This window comes from Sycon ciliatum, chromosome 6 (genome assembly GCF_964019385.1).
Source record: "Sycon ciliatum chromosome 6, ocSycCili1.1, whole genome shotgun sequence".
Lineage (NCBI taxonomy): Eukaryota > Metazoa > Porifera > Calcarea > Leucosolenida > Sycettidae > Sycon > Sycon ciliatum.
The window spans coordinates 7,358,789-7,375,624 of NC_088648.1; positions in this window are offsets into that span (position 1 = coordinate 7,358,789).

A 16,836-nucleotide genomic window follows, 5' to 3' on the forward strand; every position below is an offset into this window, starting at 1 on the left:
GCCATGGCTGGTACTTCAGAGTCCGCTCGAAAAGCAGCATACAATCATGTACTGTACATGTATGCAACACACAGCTGAGCAGTCTGACAGTCTGAGCAAGGCCGGGTACGCGGGTTAGGCCACTTAGGGGGTCTGACAAGCAACGAGCTCGAAAATTACAGGGAATCTGTTGCGGCCCAGCAACAGTTGCTGTCTCTCAGGTGTGAGTAGACCTTTGTCTTGAATGACTGAAAACGTGTTTTGTGCGGGCGCTGAGAAAGCAGCCTGTCAGGAAGGAAGTTCCATGCGCCAATACAGCAGTACGGGAACGACCGCTTCACGACGGATGTAGCTGAGACAGGGAGCGTGTCTGACAGTTGAAAGGCGTGGCTAGTGGCATTATTGTGCTCGTTCCTGGTTCTGGCTGGAGAAACACGACGCGGTGGCAATACAGCAAGTAGCTGAGAAGGACCAGTGATTAATGCAATTTGTACATGCACGAGACCGGAGAGAGCAGCAACAGTCCAGCAGACAGCCAGACTGGGGAGAATTGCACTAGGGCCAATGATCCGCAGTGCGCGGCGTTGAACACTATCCAGACGTTGTGTCGTCTATCTGCTCTCTATCCCTATCTTGGTACTGCTTCCATGAGACGGATCAAGTCGATTAATGGATCCTAGGCTTCTCTTTCTGCTGCTCGCTGCGTCGATGTCGCTCCGAAGCATTATTACTTTTTGCTTTTTTTGGCATCGCTACAAGGTGGCACACTTCACAAAACAACTTTCCAGTAAAGATGGCCAGAAACTATTGAGGGAATCCCGTAACTCTAGCGGCAGGGTTGATATGCAAAACCTTCTTATAACGTTTTTGTCCTTGAATCACTCCTGTCCTGGTTTTCATTGGCTCTGAGGTCCGCTCAAATAATCCTGTGCGCGATATTCAAGCTCCTAACAATTTTGGCAAATTTTCTGGTTTAGTTTCATCCAACAGGCCTGACACTGACACATTTTCAAACAGTTCATATGACTCGTCACCCTCATAACTACGTCCACCATCATCAATACCTGACCGCTCCTGCTAAATCATGGCCACTAGAACTGAAGTGAAAGGAAGATCGACTAAAGTGAATTTTTTTTCTTTTTTTCTACAAAATCCACATATCTCCAGACACTGGGGTGAATGATGGAGTGTGATGGTGGGGCCCATTAAGCTCCGGCGACCAGAGGTCTCGGCTTCATAGCTCCATGGACGCACCAAAGGGATATTGGGTGGGGAGGATTAAATTGAAAAAGAAAACAGAAGAAAGAAAATGGAAAGATTGTATTGCTCAGTGAGCAAAAGAATAAGTTGAATATTGATGTGAACGCTGTTAGACTTTTAAATTCAAGAGGAGACTGTCCGTGAGGAGAGATTACATGTATGTCCAAGCAGGGTAGGACACTGTACCCTCTTACTCGCGTATGCTATGAGTGGCCCAGTGCCAGTTCGTTCTGAGGAGATGGTGATAAGCTGCTGTCTTGAACTTTTGGATGTTCTTTGGGTGAAATGGGTGGGGAATGATAGAGGTAGGCAGCTGGTTCCAAATTGGGATGACGGAGTGGGGAAAGGCTCGGCTCACATTGTTCCGGGAATTGGCAGGAAGAACATTCTGTAACTGATGGGGATGCGCGGTGGACAGTCGTACAGCCTGGCGGGTGAGGCGTGTGGTCCTGGGTTGGTGTGTCGGGGGTGGAGCCATTTTCGAGAGAAGAGCAGGAGAATTATCGCAAAGGGCTTTATACAGGAGGCAGAGGGCAGCGATGGTGCGGCGAATTATGAGGCTAGGAAGCCAGCATTGCGGATGTATTGCCTTGATGGCTCGCTCCTGCACCCAGTCCAGCCGATTCAAGTGGGAAGGAGCTGCCCCCATCCAGACGATTGGGCAGTACTCCATAACCGGCCGGACAAAGGCTTTGTAGGCTCGAAGCCGGGCAGGAATAGTCAGCAAGTGAAATGCCTTGCGCAAGGCTCCAAGTCTCTGCGTTGCTCGGACTACAACAGTTCGGATATGCTGGCTGAATTTTAGCTGATGGTCAAACGTGACGCCGAGTACTTTGATGGAGGGCTGCTCCTCGACAGGAGTTCCATTGAAGACAATGGGGGGTATTGGCCAGTCCCGACGATGGTGGGAAATTGTAAGGGCCTGAGATTTGGCTGGCTCGAACTGCACTTTCCAATCCGAGCCCCAACTGGATACTAGGTCGACAGCAGCCTGGAGTACTCTAGCGTTGTCAGGAACAGCAGCGAGCGTTGCAATTTCGGCGTATAGGGTTGTGTCATCGGCGAATGAGGCAAGGTTGGAGCCGATTGGGAGGTGGTCTTCAAGGTCGTTGACGTAGACCAAGAATAAGGTGGGGCCCAGGATACTGCCCTGTGGCACCCCAGCCTTAACTGGGCGTCTGGCTGATGTCTGGCCGGAGATGAGGACTTGAAGTGTGCGGTTGCAGAGGTAGTCTTGGAGCCACCGATGCAGGTCTCCCGAGATGCCATACACTCTAGCCTTGTGCAACACACCAGTATGAGACACCCGGTCAAATGCTCCAGCAATGTCGATGGCCAGCACTCGAGAAGCTCCTTTATCTCCGGCGGTGTGCACCCACTGGTGGTGGAGAGCAGTCAGCAGGTCTGCTGCACTGTGGCCGCGACGGAATCCAAATTGCCGTTCTGACAGGACGTGATTCGTCTCCATGAAGTTGCTCATTGCCCTGTTGACTATGGTCTCCATGACCTTGGAGAGGATGCTCAGTAACGACACTGGTCGATAGTTTGATGGCGACGATTTAGACTTGCGCTTGCGGACTGGAACTACGTTTGCAACCTTCCACTGTTGTGGCTGGATACCGGAGCGAAGACAGCATGTAAATAGTTTTGAAAGCGGCCGTGCCAATTCTGCAGAGCAAGCTTTCAAGACGCGGGCAGGTATCCCATCTGGACCAGTGGCCTTGGTGGGGTTGAGCTGGCGGAGAGTTCGCTCGACTGTGGTTTCGCGAAACCGGACGGTGCAGAGGTTGCGGTCAGTACGTGGTCGGACGTAAGGAAATGGAGCGGATAGGTCGTCTGCCCCTAGACTGCATTTGTTGGCGAAGTGTTCGGCCATGCACTCTGCTTTGCTGCGGTTGGTGTCGTGCTCCGTACCATCGATGCTGCGGAGAGTAGGTATGGATGGGCTGTTTCCGTGGCCAGAGGCCTTCTTGATGGTTCGCCACCATTCACCAGACGCTATGCACCCAGAGGCTAACTTCTGCGCTAGGCTTGCTGTGAATGCCTGCTTGGCAGTTGCCAGGCAATGGTTAGCCGAGTGCTTGGCGACATTGTAACGGGCTTGCAGCTGGGCACTTGACCGGTCGGCGCAGAGTCTCCTCCATGCTCTTTGTTTCTGTGCTACAGCCTGAGTGCATTCCGGTGTCCACCAAGAGGGGTTAGATGGTTTCATGCACAACTGCTTAGACGGTATGTATCGGCGCATTCCTTCCAGAATATTCTGGGTCAAGTGCATACACATTGCATCAGGATCATCACTGACAGTGGACTGCCAATCTGTTGTTCTAAAGAAGTGGCGGAGTCTGTCCCAGTCTGCGCGTTGGTAACGCCAGACAGTTCTGGTCACTGGTGGTTCCTCTGCTTTGCTTACATGAAAGTCAGCTAGGACACAGGCATGGTCAGAGTTTCCCAGAGGTGCTAAGGTATTGACGGTCGCATCTCCCGGTAGGTCAGTCATTATTAAGTCGAGTGGGTTAAGGCCCCTGGTGGGCTCATGCACTTGCTGCTCCAAGCAGTGAAAAGCACACATGTCTTCAGTGTACACACCTGCATGAGTTGTCTTGGTGCTGCCGAGCCAATCCACGTTGTGTACGTTAAAATCTCCAGCCAATACCACATATTGACAAGATTTACGGGCCAGGTCAATGCCAGCACTGATGGCTTCAAGGGTACTGATGTCATTGTCGTGGCAGGAGCCAGAGCGATATGCAGCACACACAGCCACTGCTTCTTATCCACAGTTCTGACACTCAGCCATATTAGCTCCTCATTACCGACCTGGATGTCATCGAGTTCTCGGAATGCCAGACTGGCTTTAACCCAAACCGCAACTCCTCCTCCATGAGCTGTTCGATCCTTCCGCAGTGGGGAGTAGTACCCAGGCAAGGACAGTTCGTAATCAGTAGCCTTCTCAGGGGTTAGCTTGCTCTCTGTGACAATGGCAATGTCAGGTTGGTGAACGTGTACAGCATGGTGAAAGTCACCAAGTTTACTCAGTAGTCCAAATGTGTTCGTCAGCAGGATCCGAAAGGGTCTAATTGGAGCTTTGAGCTTGAGTGTCGGAGGACTCGGAGAGAGCGTCACTGTGTGAGCCGGACAAGGTGTCCCCCTTTGGAGCATCACTGAGAGTGTCACTGTGTGAGCCGGACAAGGTGTCCCCCTTCGGACGCTCACGGTGGCGCCAAACCCGCGCGTACAGTGGGCGAGGCCAAAAGTTTGGAGCAGTGGCGATTTCAAGGTCAGTCGCATCGATCATCAAGCGGGCAGACACTTTCCCATCTTCTGTGGTGTGTATGCTGCACTGGTGAACCTTCACCGGTTTGTTTACTGCTGCAGAGCGTTGCTCAGTGAATTCCTTGACACTTTCTTCACTGCTATGTGAGTTCAAATTGCCCACATAGATTACGGCTTTCTTCACTCTGTGAGGTTCGTTTGATACCAGTTTCCACGTGTCATCCGTGATTGGCTCTAGCTTCAGTGGCTTGGGCTTGACAGTGGGCCGCTCAATTGCCTGGGACTTGTCCTCATCCTCTGTTGGCGTTTCATGGTCACTGGCAGGGTCACCCACGCTACGGGAAGTGCTACGGTGTTCGTCTGCATCAGTGGTACACGTGGCAGCCTGGCCTGCGCGAGTACGGGTACGCTTGCTGGTCCTTCCCGCTGTACTCTCCATCGTACGCTGGCTGTGCTGGTTGTGGGCAATTCTATGACTATGATCACCATGTAACGTGTCACTGCAATGTACATGTACATGGGAGTGCTGTAGATGTTGTGGCAGGTGAAGAAAAAAGTTACACGTAGCCAGACTCGAACTCACCTGCACTTTTCCATTACCAATCCTTTGAATCACGAACTTGACCACTCGGCCACACATCCCAATGTTGTCAACATCTTTCCTCAAGAGATACTTCAATTTTTACTCTACATACCTCGGGAAACGCTTCCAAGTAATCCGTGTCCGACCACGGGAGAACATGACACAACACACAGACATAACACACGCTGACAGACACAGTTTCAACTTGTAATTCGGCAAAATCCTGCTTCCGACACGACTCCTCCCCCCATGTCCATACCAATGAATTGAATACAGTGTGTTAACATAACCCAGTGCACCACACCACCACATTGCGCTCTTCGCCGATCAAAACTCTGCACTCACATCACCATCACCACAGCGAGGACAATTCCAGTATATAGATTGATATTGACAATGACCCTCCAGACAGCTGTTTCGCTCCTCCTGAGCTCATCAGTGGAGGCATAATGATGTTGAATGAAAGAATAATAAGAATATACTGATCTTTATAGGGCTAAATGGACGCAAATGCGCTCATTCTGCATAGAAACGTGGCATACCCTAAGTGACAAAAATGACAAAAGTGATAACAAGGTCAGGTGATAACGGCCCGCGCTCATTCTTCTCAACTTGTTAACATAACATTACATCATTATGCAATAGGCCATGGCTGGTACTTCAGAGTCCGCTCGAAAAGCAGCATACAATCATGTACTGTACATGTATGCAACACACAGCTGAGCAGTCTGACAGTCTGAGCAAGGCCGGGTACGCGGGTTAGGCCACTTAGGGGGTCTGACAAGCAACGAGCTCGAAAATTACAGGGAATCTGTTGCGGCCCAGCAACAGTTGCTGTCTCTCAGGTGTGAGTAGACCTTTGTCTTGAATGACTGAAAACGTGTTTTGTGCGGGCGCTGAGAAAGCAGCCTGTCAGGAAGGAAGTTCCATGCGCCAATACAGCAGTACGGGAACGACCGCTTCACGACGGATGTAGCTGAGACAGGGAGCGTGTCTGACAGTTGAAAGGCGTGGCTAGTGGCATTATTGTGCTCGTTCCTGGTTCTGGCTGGAGAAACACAACGCGGTGGCAATACAGCAAGTAGCTGAGAAGGACCAGTGATTAATGCAATTTGTACATGCACGAGACCGGAGAGAGCAGCAACAGTCCAGCAGACAGCCAGACTGGGGAGAATTGCACTAGGGCCAATGATCCGCAGTGCGCGGCGTTGAACACTATCCAGACGTTGTGTCGTCTATCTGCTCTCTATCCCTATCTTGGTACTGCTTCCATGAGACGGATCAAGTCGATTAATGGATCCTAGGCTTCTCTTTCTGCTGCTCGCTGCGTCGATGTCGCTCCGAAGCATTATTACTTTTTGCTTTTTTTGGCATCGCTACAAGGTGGCACACTTCACAAAACAACTTTCCAGTAAAGATGGCCAGAAACTATTGAGGGAATCCCGTAACTCTAGCGGCAGGGCTGATATGCAAAACCTTCTTATAACGTTTTTGTCCTTGAATCACTCCTGTCCTGGTTTTCATTGGCTCTGAGGTCCGCTCAAATAATCCTGTGCGCGATATTCAAGCTCCTAACAATTTTGGCAAATTTTCTGGTTTAGTTTCATCCAACAGGCCTGACACTGACACATTTTCAAACAGTTCATATGACTCGTCACCCTCATAACTACGTCCACCATCATCAATACCTGACCGCTCCTGCTAAATCATGGCCACTAGAACTGAAGTGGAAGGAAGATCGACTAAAGTGAATTTTTTTTCTTTTTTTCTACAAAATCCACATATCTCCAGACACTGGGGTGAATGATGGAGTGTGATGGTGGGGCCCATTAAGCTCCGGCGACCAGAGGTCTCGGCTTCATAGCTCCATGGACGCACCAAAGGGATATTGGGTGGGGAGGATTAAATTGAAAAAGAAAACAGAAGAAAGAAAATGGAAAGATTGTATTGCTCAGTGAGCAAAAGAATAAGTTGAATATTGATGTGAACGCTGTTAGACTTTTAAATTCAAGAGGAGACTGTCCGTGAGGAGAGATTACATGTATGTCCAAGCAGGGTAGGACACTGTACCCTCTTACTCGCGTATGCTATGAGTGGCCCAGTGCCAGTTCGTTCTGAGGAGATGGTGATAAGCTGCTGTCTTGAACTTTTGGATGTTCTTTGGGTGAAATGGGTGGGGAATGATAGAGGTAGGCAGCTGGTTCCAAATTGGGATGACGGAGTGGGGAAAGGCTCGGCTCACATTGTTCCGGGAATTGGCAGGAAGAACATTCTGTAACTGATGGGGATGCGCGGTGGACAGTCGTACAGCCTGGCGGGTGAGGCGTGTGGTCCTGGGTTGGTGTGTCGGGGGTGGAGCCATTTTCGAGAGAAGAGCAGGAGAATTATCGCAAAGGGCTTTATACAGGAGGCAGAGGGCAGCGATGGTGCGGCGAATTATGAGGCTAGGAAGCCAGCATTGCGGATGTATTGCCTTGATGGCTCGCTCCTGCACCCAGTCCAGCCGATTCAAGTGGGAAGGAGCTGCCCCCATCCAGACGATTGGGCAGTACTCCATAACCGGCCGGACAAAGGCTTTGTAGGCTCGAAGCCGGGCAGGAATAGTCAGCAAGTGAAATGCCTTGCGCAAGGCTCCAAGTCTCTGCGTTGCTCGGACTACAACAGTTCGGATATGCTGGCTGAATTTTAGCTGATGGTCAAACGTGACGCCGAGTACTTTGATGGAGGGCTGCTCCTCGACAGGAGTTCCATTGAAGACAATGGGGGGTATTGGCCAGTCCCGACGATGGTGGGAAATTGTAAGGGCCTGAGATTTGGCTGGCTCGAACTGCACTTTCCAATCCGAGCCCCAACTGGATACTAGGTCGACAGCAGCCTGGAGTACTCTAGCGTTGTCAGGAACAGCAGCGAGCGTTGCAATTTCGGCGTATAGGGTTGTGTCATCGGCGAATGAGGCAAGGTTGGAGCCGATTGGGAGGTGGTCTTCAAGGTCGTTGACGTAGACCAAGAATAAGGTGGGGCCCAGGATACTGCCCTGTGGCACCCCAGCCTTAACTGGGCGTCTGGCTGATGTCTGGCCGGAGATGAGGACTTGAAGTGTGCGGTTGCAGAGGTAGTCTTGGAGCCACCGATGCAGGTCTCCCGAGATGCCATACACTCTAGCCTTGTGCAACACACCAGTATGAGACACCCGGTCAAATGCTCCAGCAATGTCGATGGCCAGCACTCGAGAAGCTCCTTTATCTCCGGCGGTGTGCACCCACTGGTGGTGGAGAGCAGTCAGCAGGTCTGCTGCACTGTGGCCGCGACGGAATCCAAATTGCCGTTCTGACAGGACGTGATTCGTCTCCATGAAGTTGCTCATTGCCCTGTTGACTATGGTCTCCATGACCTTGGAGAGGATGCTCAGTAACGACACTGGTCGATAGTTTGATGGCGACGATTTAGACTTGCGCTTGCGGACTGGAACTACGTTTGCAACCTTCCACTGTTGTGGCTGGATACCGGAGCGAAGACAGCATGTAAATAGTTTTGAAAGCGGCCGTGCCAATTCTGCAGAGCAAGCTTTCAAGACGCGGGCAGGTATCCCATCTGGACCAGTGGCCTTGGTGGGGTTGAGCTGGCGGAGAGTTCGCTCGACTGTGGTTTCGCGAAACCGGACGGTGCAGAGGTTGCGGTCAGTACGTGGTCGGACGTAAGGAAATGGAGCGGATAGGTCGTCTGCCCCTAGACTGCATTTGTTGGCGAAGTGTTCGGCCATGCACTCTGCTTTGCTGCGGTTGGTGTCGTGCTCCGTACCATCGATGCTGCGGAGAGTAGGTATGGATGGGCTGTTTCCGTGGCCAGAGGCCTTCTTGATGGTTCGCCACCATTCACCAGACGCCATGCACCCAGAGGCTAACTTCTGCGCTAGGCTTGCTGTGAATGCCTGCTTGGCAGTTGCCAGGCAATGGTTAGCCGAGTGCTTGGCGACATTGTAACGGGCTTGCAGCTGGGCACTTGACCGGTCGGCGCAGAGTCTCCTCCATGCTCTTTGTTTCTGTGCTACAGCCTGAGTGCATTCCGGTGTCCACCAAGAGGGGTTAGATGGTTTCATGCACAACTGCTTAGACGGTATGTATCGGCGCATTCCTTCCAGAATATTCTGGGTCAAGTGCATACACATTGCATCAGGATCATCACTGACAGTGGACTGCCAATCTGTTGTTCTAAAGAAGTGGCGGAGTCTGTCCCAGTCTGCGCGTTGGTAACGCCAGACAGTTCTGGTCACTGGTGGTTCCTCTGCTTTGCTTACATGAAAGTCAGCTAGGACACAGGCATGGTCAGAGTTTCCCAGAGGTGCTAAGGTATTGACGGTCGCATCTCCCGGTAGGTCAGTCATTATTAAGTCGAGTGGGTTAAGGCCCCTGGTGGGCTCATGCACTTGCTGCTCCAAGCAGTGAAAAGCACACATGTCTTCAGTGTACACACCTGCATGAGTTGTCTTGGTGCTGCCGAGCCAATCCACGTTGTGTACGTTAAAATCTCCAGCCAATACCACATATTGACAAGATTTACGGGCCAGGTCAATGCCAGCACTGATGGCTTCAAGGGTACTGATGTCATTGTCGTGGCAGGAGCCAGAGCGATATGCAGCACACACAGCCACTGCTTCTTATCCACAGTTCTGACACTCAGCCATATTAGCTCCTCATTACCGACCTGGATGTCATCGAGTTCTCGGAATGCCAGACTGGCTTTAACCCAAACCGCAACTCCTCCTCCATGAGCTGTTCGATCCTTCCGCAGTGGGGAGTAGTACCCAGGCAAGGACAGTTCGTAATCAGTAGCCTTCTCAGGGGTTAGCTTGCTCTCTGTGACAATGGCAATGTCAGGTTGGTGAACGTGTACAGCATGGTGAAAGTCACCAAGTTTACTCAGTAGTCCAAATGTGTTCGTCAGCAGGATCCGAAAGGGTCTAATTGGAGCTTTGAGCTTGAGTGTCGGAGGACTCGGAGAGAGCGTCACTGTGTGAGCCGGACAAGGTGTCCCCCTTTGGAGCATCACTGAGAGTGTCACTGTGTGAGCCGGACAAGGTGTCCCCCTTCGGACGCTCACGGTGGCGCCAAACCCGCGCGTACAGTGGGCGAGGCCAAAAGTTTGGAGCAGTGGCGATTTCAAGGTCAGTCGCATCGATCATCAAGCGGGCAGACACTTTCCCATCTTCTGTGGTGTGTATGCTGCACTGGTGAACCTTCACCGGTTTGTTTACTGCTGCAGAGCGTTGCTCAGTGAATTCCTTGACACTTTCTTCACTGCTATGTGAGTTCAAATTGCCCACATAGATTACGGCTTTCTTCACTCTGTGAGGTTCGTTTGATACCAGTTTCCACGTGTCATCCGTGATTGGCTCTAGCTTCAGTGGCTTGGGCTTGACAGTGGGCCGCTCAATTGCCTGGGACTTGTCCTCATCCTCTGTTGGCGTTTCATGGTCACTGGCAGGGTCACCCACGCTACGGGAAGTGCTACGGTGTTCGTCTGCATCAGTGGTACACGTGGCAGCCTGGCCTGCGCGAGTACGGGTACGCTTGCTGGTCCTTCCCGCTGTACTCTCCATCGTACGCTGGCTGTGCTGGTTGTGGGCAATTCTATGACTATGATCACCATGTAACGTGTCACTGCAATGTACATGTACATGGGAGTGCTGTAGATGTTGTGGCAGGTGAAGAAAAAAGTTACACGTAGCCAGACTCGAACTCACCTGCACTTTTCCATTACCAATCCTTTGAATCACGAACTTGACCACTCGGCCACACATCCCAATGTTGTCAACATCTTTCCTCAAGAGATACTTCAATTTTTACTCTACATACCTCGGGAAACGCTTCCAAGTAATCCGTGTCCGACCACGGGAGAACATGACACAACACACAGACATAACACACGCTGACAGACACAGTTTCAACTTGTAATTCGGCAAAATCCTGCTTCCGACACGACTCCTCCCCCCATGTCCATACCAATGAATTGAATACAGTGTGTTAACATAACCCAGTGCACCACACCACCACATTGCGCTCTTCGCCGATCAAAACTCTGCACTCACATCACCATCACCACAGCGAGGACAATTCCAGTATATAGATTGATATTGACAATGACCCTCCAGACAGCTGTTTCGCTCCTCCTGAGCTCATCAGTGGAGGCATAATGATGTTGAATGAAAGAATAATAAGAATATACTGATCTTTATAGGGCTAAATGGACGCAAATGCGCTCATTCTGCATAGAAACGTGGCATACCCTAAGTGACAAAAATGACAAAAGTGATAACAAGGTCAGGTGATAACGGCCCGCGCTCATTCTTCTCAACTTGTTAACATAACATTACATCATTATGCAATAGGCCATGGCTGGTACTTCAGAGTCCGCTCGAAAAGCAGCATACAATCATGTACTGTACATGTATGCAACACACAGCTGAGCAGTCTGACAGTCTGAGCAAGGCCGGGTACGCGGGTTAGGCCACTTAGGGGGTCTGACAAGCAACGAGCTCGAAAATTACAGGGAATCTGTTGCGGCCCAGCAACAGTTGCTGTCTCTCAGGTGTGAGTAGACCTTTGTCTTGAATGACTGAAAACGTGTTTTGTGCGGGCGCTGAGAAAGCAGCCTGTCAGGAAGGAAGTTCCATGCGCCAATACAGCAGTACGGGAACGACCGCTTCACGACGGATGTAGCTGAGACAGGGAGCGTGTCTGACAGTTGAAAGGCGTGGCTAGTGGCATTATTGTGCTCGTTCCTGGTTCTGGCTGGAGAAACACAACGCGGTGGCAATACAGCAAGTAGCTGAGAAGGACCAGTGATTAATGCAATTTGTACATGCACGAGACCGGAGAGAGCAGCAACAGTCCAGCAGACAGCCAGACTGGGGAGAATTGCACTAGGGCCAATGATCCGCAGTGCGCGGCGTTGAACACTATCCAGACGTTGTGTCGTCTATCTGCTCTCTATCCCTATCTTGGTACTGCTTCCATGAGACGGATCAAGTCGATTAATGGATCCTAGGCTTCTCTTTCTGCTGCTCGCTGCGTCGATGTCGCTCCGAAGCATTATTACTTTTTGCTTTTTTTGGCATCGCTACAAGGTGGCACACTTCACAAAACAACTTTCCAGTAAAGATGGCCAGAAACTATTGAGGGAATCCCGTAACTCTAGCGGCAGGGCTGATATGCAAAACCTTCTTATAACGTTTTTGTCCTTGAATCACTCCTGTCCTGGTTTTCATTGGCTCTGAGGTCCGCTCAAATAATCCTGTGCGCGATATTCAAGCTCCTAACAATTTTGGCAAATTTTCTGGTTTAGTTTCATCCAACAGGCCTGACACTGACACATTTTCAAACAGTTCATATGACTCGTCACCCTCATAACTACGTCCACCATCATCAATACCTGACCGCTCCTGCTAAATCATGGCCACTAGAACTGAAGTGGAAGGAAGATCGACTAAAGTGAATTTTTTTTCTTTTTTTCTACAAAATCCACATATCTCCAGACACTGGGGTGAATGATGGAGTGTGATGGTGGGGCCCATTAAGCTCCGGCGACCAGAGGTCTCGGCTTCATAGCTCCATGGACGCACCAAAGGGATATTGGGTGGGGAGGATTAAATTGAAAAAGAAAACAGAAGAAAGAAAATGGAAAGATTGTATTGCTCAGTGAGCAAAAGAATAAGTTGAATATTGATGTGAACGCTGTTAGACTTTTAAATTCAAGAGGAGACTGTCCGTGAGGAGAGATTACATGTATGTCCAAGCAGGGTAGGACACTGTACCCTCTTACTCGCGTATGCTATGAGTGGCCCAGTGCCAGTTCGTTCTGAGGAGATGGTGATAAGCTGCTGTCTTGAACTTTTGGATGTTCTTTGGGTGAAATGGGTGGGGAATGATAGAGGTAGGCAGCTGGTTCCAAATTGGGATGACGGAGTGGGGAAAGGCTCGGCTCACATTGTTCCGGGAATTGGCAGGAAGAACATTCTGTAACTGATGGGGATGCGCGGTGGACAGTCGTACAGCCTGGCGGGTGAGGCGTGTGGTCCTGGGTTGGTGTGTCGGGGGTGGAGCCATTTTCGAGAGAAGAGCAGGAGAATTATCGCAAAGGGCTTTATACAGGAGGCAGAGGGCAGCGATGCTGCGGCGAATTATGAGGCTAGGAAGCCAGCATTGCGGATGTATTGCCTTGATGGCTCGCTCCTGCACCCAGTCCAGCCGATTCAAGTGGGAAGGAGCTGCCCCCATCCAGACGATTGGGCAGTACTCCATAACCGGCCGGACAAAGGCTTTGTAGGCTCGAAGCCGGGCAGGAATAGTCAGCACGTGAAATGCCTTGCGCAAGGCTCCAAGTCTCTGCGTTGCTCGGACTACAACAGTTCGGATATGCTGGCTGAATTTTAGCTGATGGTCAAACGTGACGCCGAGTACTTTGATGGAGGGCTGCTCCTCGACAGGAGTTCCATTGAAGACAATGGGGGGTATTGGCCAGTCCCGACGATGGTGGGAAATTGTAAGGGCCTGAGATTTGGCTGGCTCGAACTGCACTTTCCAATCCGAGCCCCAACTGGATACTAGGTCGACAGCAGCCTGGAGTACTCTAGCGTTGTCAGGAACAGCAGCGAGCGTTGCAATTTCGGCGTATAGGGTTGTGTCATCGGCGAATGAGGCAAGGTTGGAGCCGATTGGGAGGTGGTCTTCAAGGTCGTTGACGTAGACCAAGAATAAGGTGGGGCCCAGGATACTGCCCTGTGGCACCCCAGCCTTAACTGGGCGTCTGGCTGATGTCTGGCCGGAGATGAGGACTTGAAGTGTGCGGTTGCAGAGGTAGTCTTGGAGCCACCGATGCAGGTCTCCCGAGATGCCATACACTCTAGCCTTGTGCAACACACCAGTGTGAGACACCCGGTCAAATGCTCCAGCAATGTCGATGGCCAGCACTCGAGAAGCTCCTTTATCTCCGGCGGTGTGCACCCACTGGTGGTGGAGAGCAGTCAGCAGGTCTGCTGCACTGTGGCCGCGACGGAATCCAAATTGCCGTTCTGACAGGACGTGATTCGTCTCCATGAAGTTGCTCATTGCCCTGTTGACTATGGTCTCCATGACCTTGGAGAGGATGCTCAGTAACGACACTGGTCGATAGTTTGATGGCGACGATTTAGACTTGCGCTTGTGGACTGGAACTACGTTTGCAACCTTCCACTGTTGTGGCTGGATACCGGAGCGAAGACAGCATGTAAATAGTTTTGAAAGCGGCCGTGCCAATTCTGCAGAGCAAGCTTTCAAGACCCGGGCAGGTATCCCATCTGGACCAGTGGCCTTGGTGGGGTTGAGCTGGCGGAGAGTTCGCTCGACTGTGGTTTCGCGAAACCGGACGGTGCAGAGGTTGCGGTCAGTACGTGGTCGGACGTAAGGAAATGGAGCGGATAGGTCGTCTGCCCCTAGACTGCATTTGTTGGCGAAGTGTTCGGCCATGCACTCTGCTTTGCTGCGGTTGGTGTCGTGCTCCGTACCATCGATGCTGCGGAGAGTAGGTATGGATGGGCTGTTTCCGTGGCCAGAGGCCTTCTTGATGGTTCGCCACCATTCACCAGACGCCATGCACCCAGAGGCTAACTTCTGCGCTAGGCTTGCTGTGAATGCCTGCTTGGCAGTTGCCAGGCAATGGTTAGCCGAGTGCTTGGCGACATTGTAACGGGCTTGCAGCTGGGCACTTGACCGGTCGGCGCAGAGTCTCCTCCATGCTCTTTGTTTCTGTGCTACAGCCTGAGTGCATTCCGGTGTCCACCAAGAGGGGTTAGATGGTTTCATGCACAACTGCTTAGACGGTATGTATCGGCGCATTCCTTCCAGAATATTCTGGGTCAAGTGCATACACATTGCATCAGGATCATCACTGACAGTGGACTGCCAATCTGTTGTTCTAAAGAAGTGGCGGAGTCTGTCCCAGTCTGCGCGTTGGTAACGCCAGACAGTTCTGGTCACTGGTGGTTCCTCTGCTTTGCTTACATGAAAGTCAGCTAGGACACAGGCATGGTCAGAGTTTCCCAGAGGTGCTAAGGTATTGACGGTCGCATCTCCCGGTAGGTCAGTCATTATTAAGTCGAGTGGGTTAAGGCCCCTGGTGGGCTCATGCACTTGCTGCTCCAAGCAGTGAAAAGCACACATGTCTTCAGTGTACACACCTGCATGAGTTGTCTTGGTGCTGCCGAGCCAATCCACGTTGTGTACGTTAAAATCTCCAGCCAATACCACATATTGACAAGATTTACGGGCCAGGTCAATGCCAGCACTGATGGCTTCAAGGGTACTGATGTCATTGTCGTGGCAGGAGCCAGAGCGATATGCAGCACACACAGCCACTGCTTCTTATCCACAGTTCTGACACTCAGCCATATTAGCTCCTCATTACCGACCTGGATGTCATCGAGTTCTCGGAATGCCAGACTGGCTTTAACCCAAACCGCAACTCCTCCTCCATGAGCTGTTCGATCCTTCCGCAGTGGGGAGTAGTACCCAGGCAAGGACAGTTCGTAATCAGTAGCCTTCTCAGGGGTTAGCTTGCTCTCTGTGACAATGGCAATGTCAGGTTGGTGAACGTGTACAGCATGGTGAAAGTCACCAAGTTTACTCAGTAGTCCAAATGTGTTCGTCAGCAGGATCCGAAAGGGTCTAATTGGAGCTTTGAGCTTGAGTGTCGGAGGACTCGGAGAGAGCGTCACTGTGTGAGCCGGACAAGGTGTCCCCCTTTGGAGTATCACTGAGAGTGTCACTGTGTGAGCCGGACAAGGTGTCCCCCTTCGGACGCTCACGGTGGCGCCAAACCCGCGCGTACAGTGGGCGAGGCCAAAAGTTTGGAGCAGTGGCGATTTCAAGGTCAGTCGCATCGATCATCAAGCGGGCAGACACTTTCCCATCTTCTGTGGTGTGTATGCTGCACTGGTGAACCTTCACCGGTTTGTTTACTGCTGCAGAGCGTTGCTCAGTGAATTCCTTGACACTTTCTTCACTGCTATGTGAGTTCAAATTGCCCACATAGATTACGGCTTTCTTCACTCTGTGAGGTTCGTTTGATACCAGTTTCCACGTGTCATCCGTGATTGGCTCTAGCTTCAGTGGCTTGGGCTTGACAGTGGGCCGCTCAATTGCCTGGGACTTGTCCTCATCCTCCGTTGGCGTTTCATGGTCACTGGCAGGGTCACCCACGCTACGGGAAGTGCTACGGTGTTCGTCTGCATCAGTGGTACACGTGGCAGCCTGGCCTGCGCGAGTACGGGTACGCTTGCTGGTCCTTCCCGCTGTACTCTCCATCGTACGCTGGCTGTGCTGGTTGTGGGCAACTGCTGAAGGAGTCAGGGGAGAAGCACTTGCTGCGACAATGGCGGACTCCCTGAGGGCGACAACCTCCTCGTTCAGGCCTGCAATTTGCCTCGATAAATCATCGATCCTATTCTTTAGTCGTGTCTCGCGGTCTGCGGACTCCGTCACAAATGTTGCCAGCGTCTTTACTACGTCTAAAATCGAAGACTCGATCCCGGGGAGGGAGCACAACAATTTTACCTCCGAATCCGTCAGCCCGCGAACGGCAGCTTTTGCTGGAGGCATGGCGGAGGTAGGCCAAAGCTATCCGATGTCTACCTAGTTTCCTACTACTACTACTATACCTAATGTTTGAAACCAGGCCGGCCTGATGCCGGTTTCCTGGCGAGAAACTGT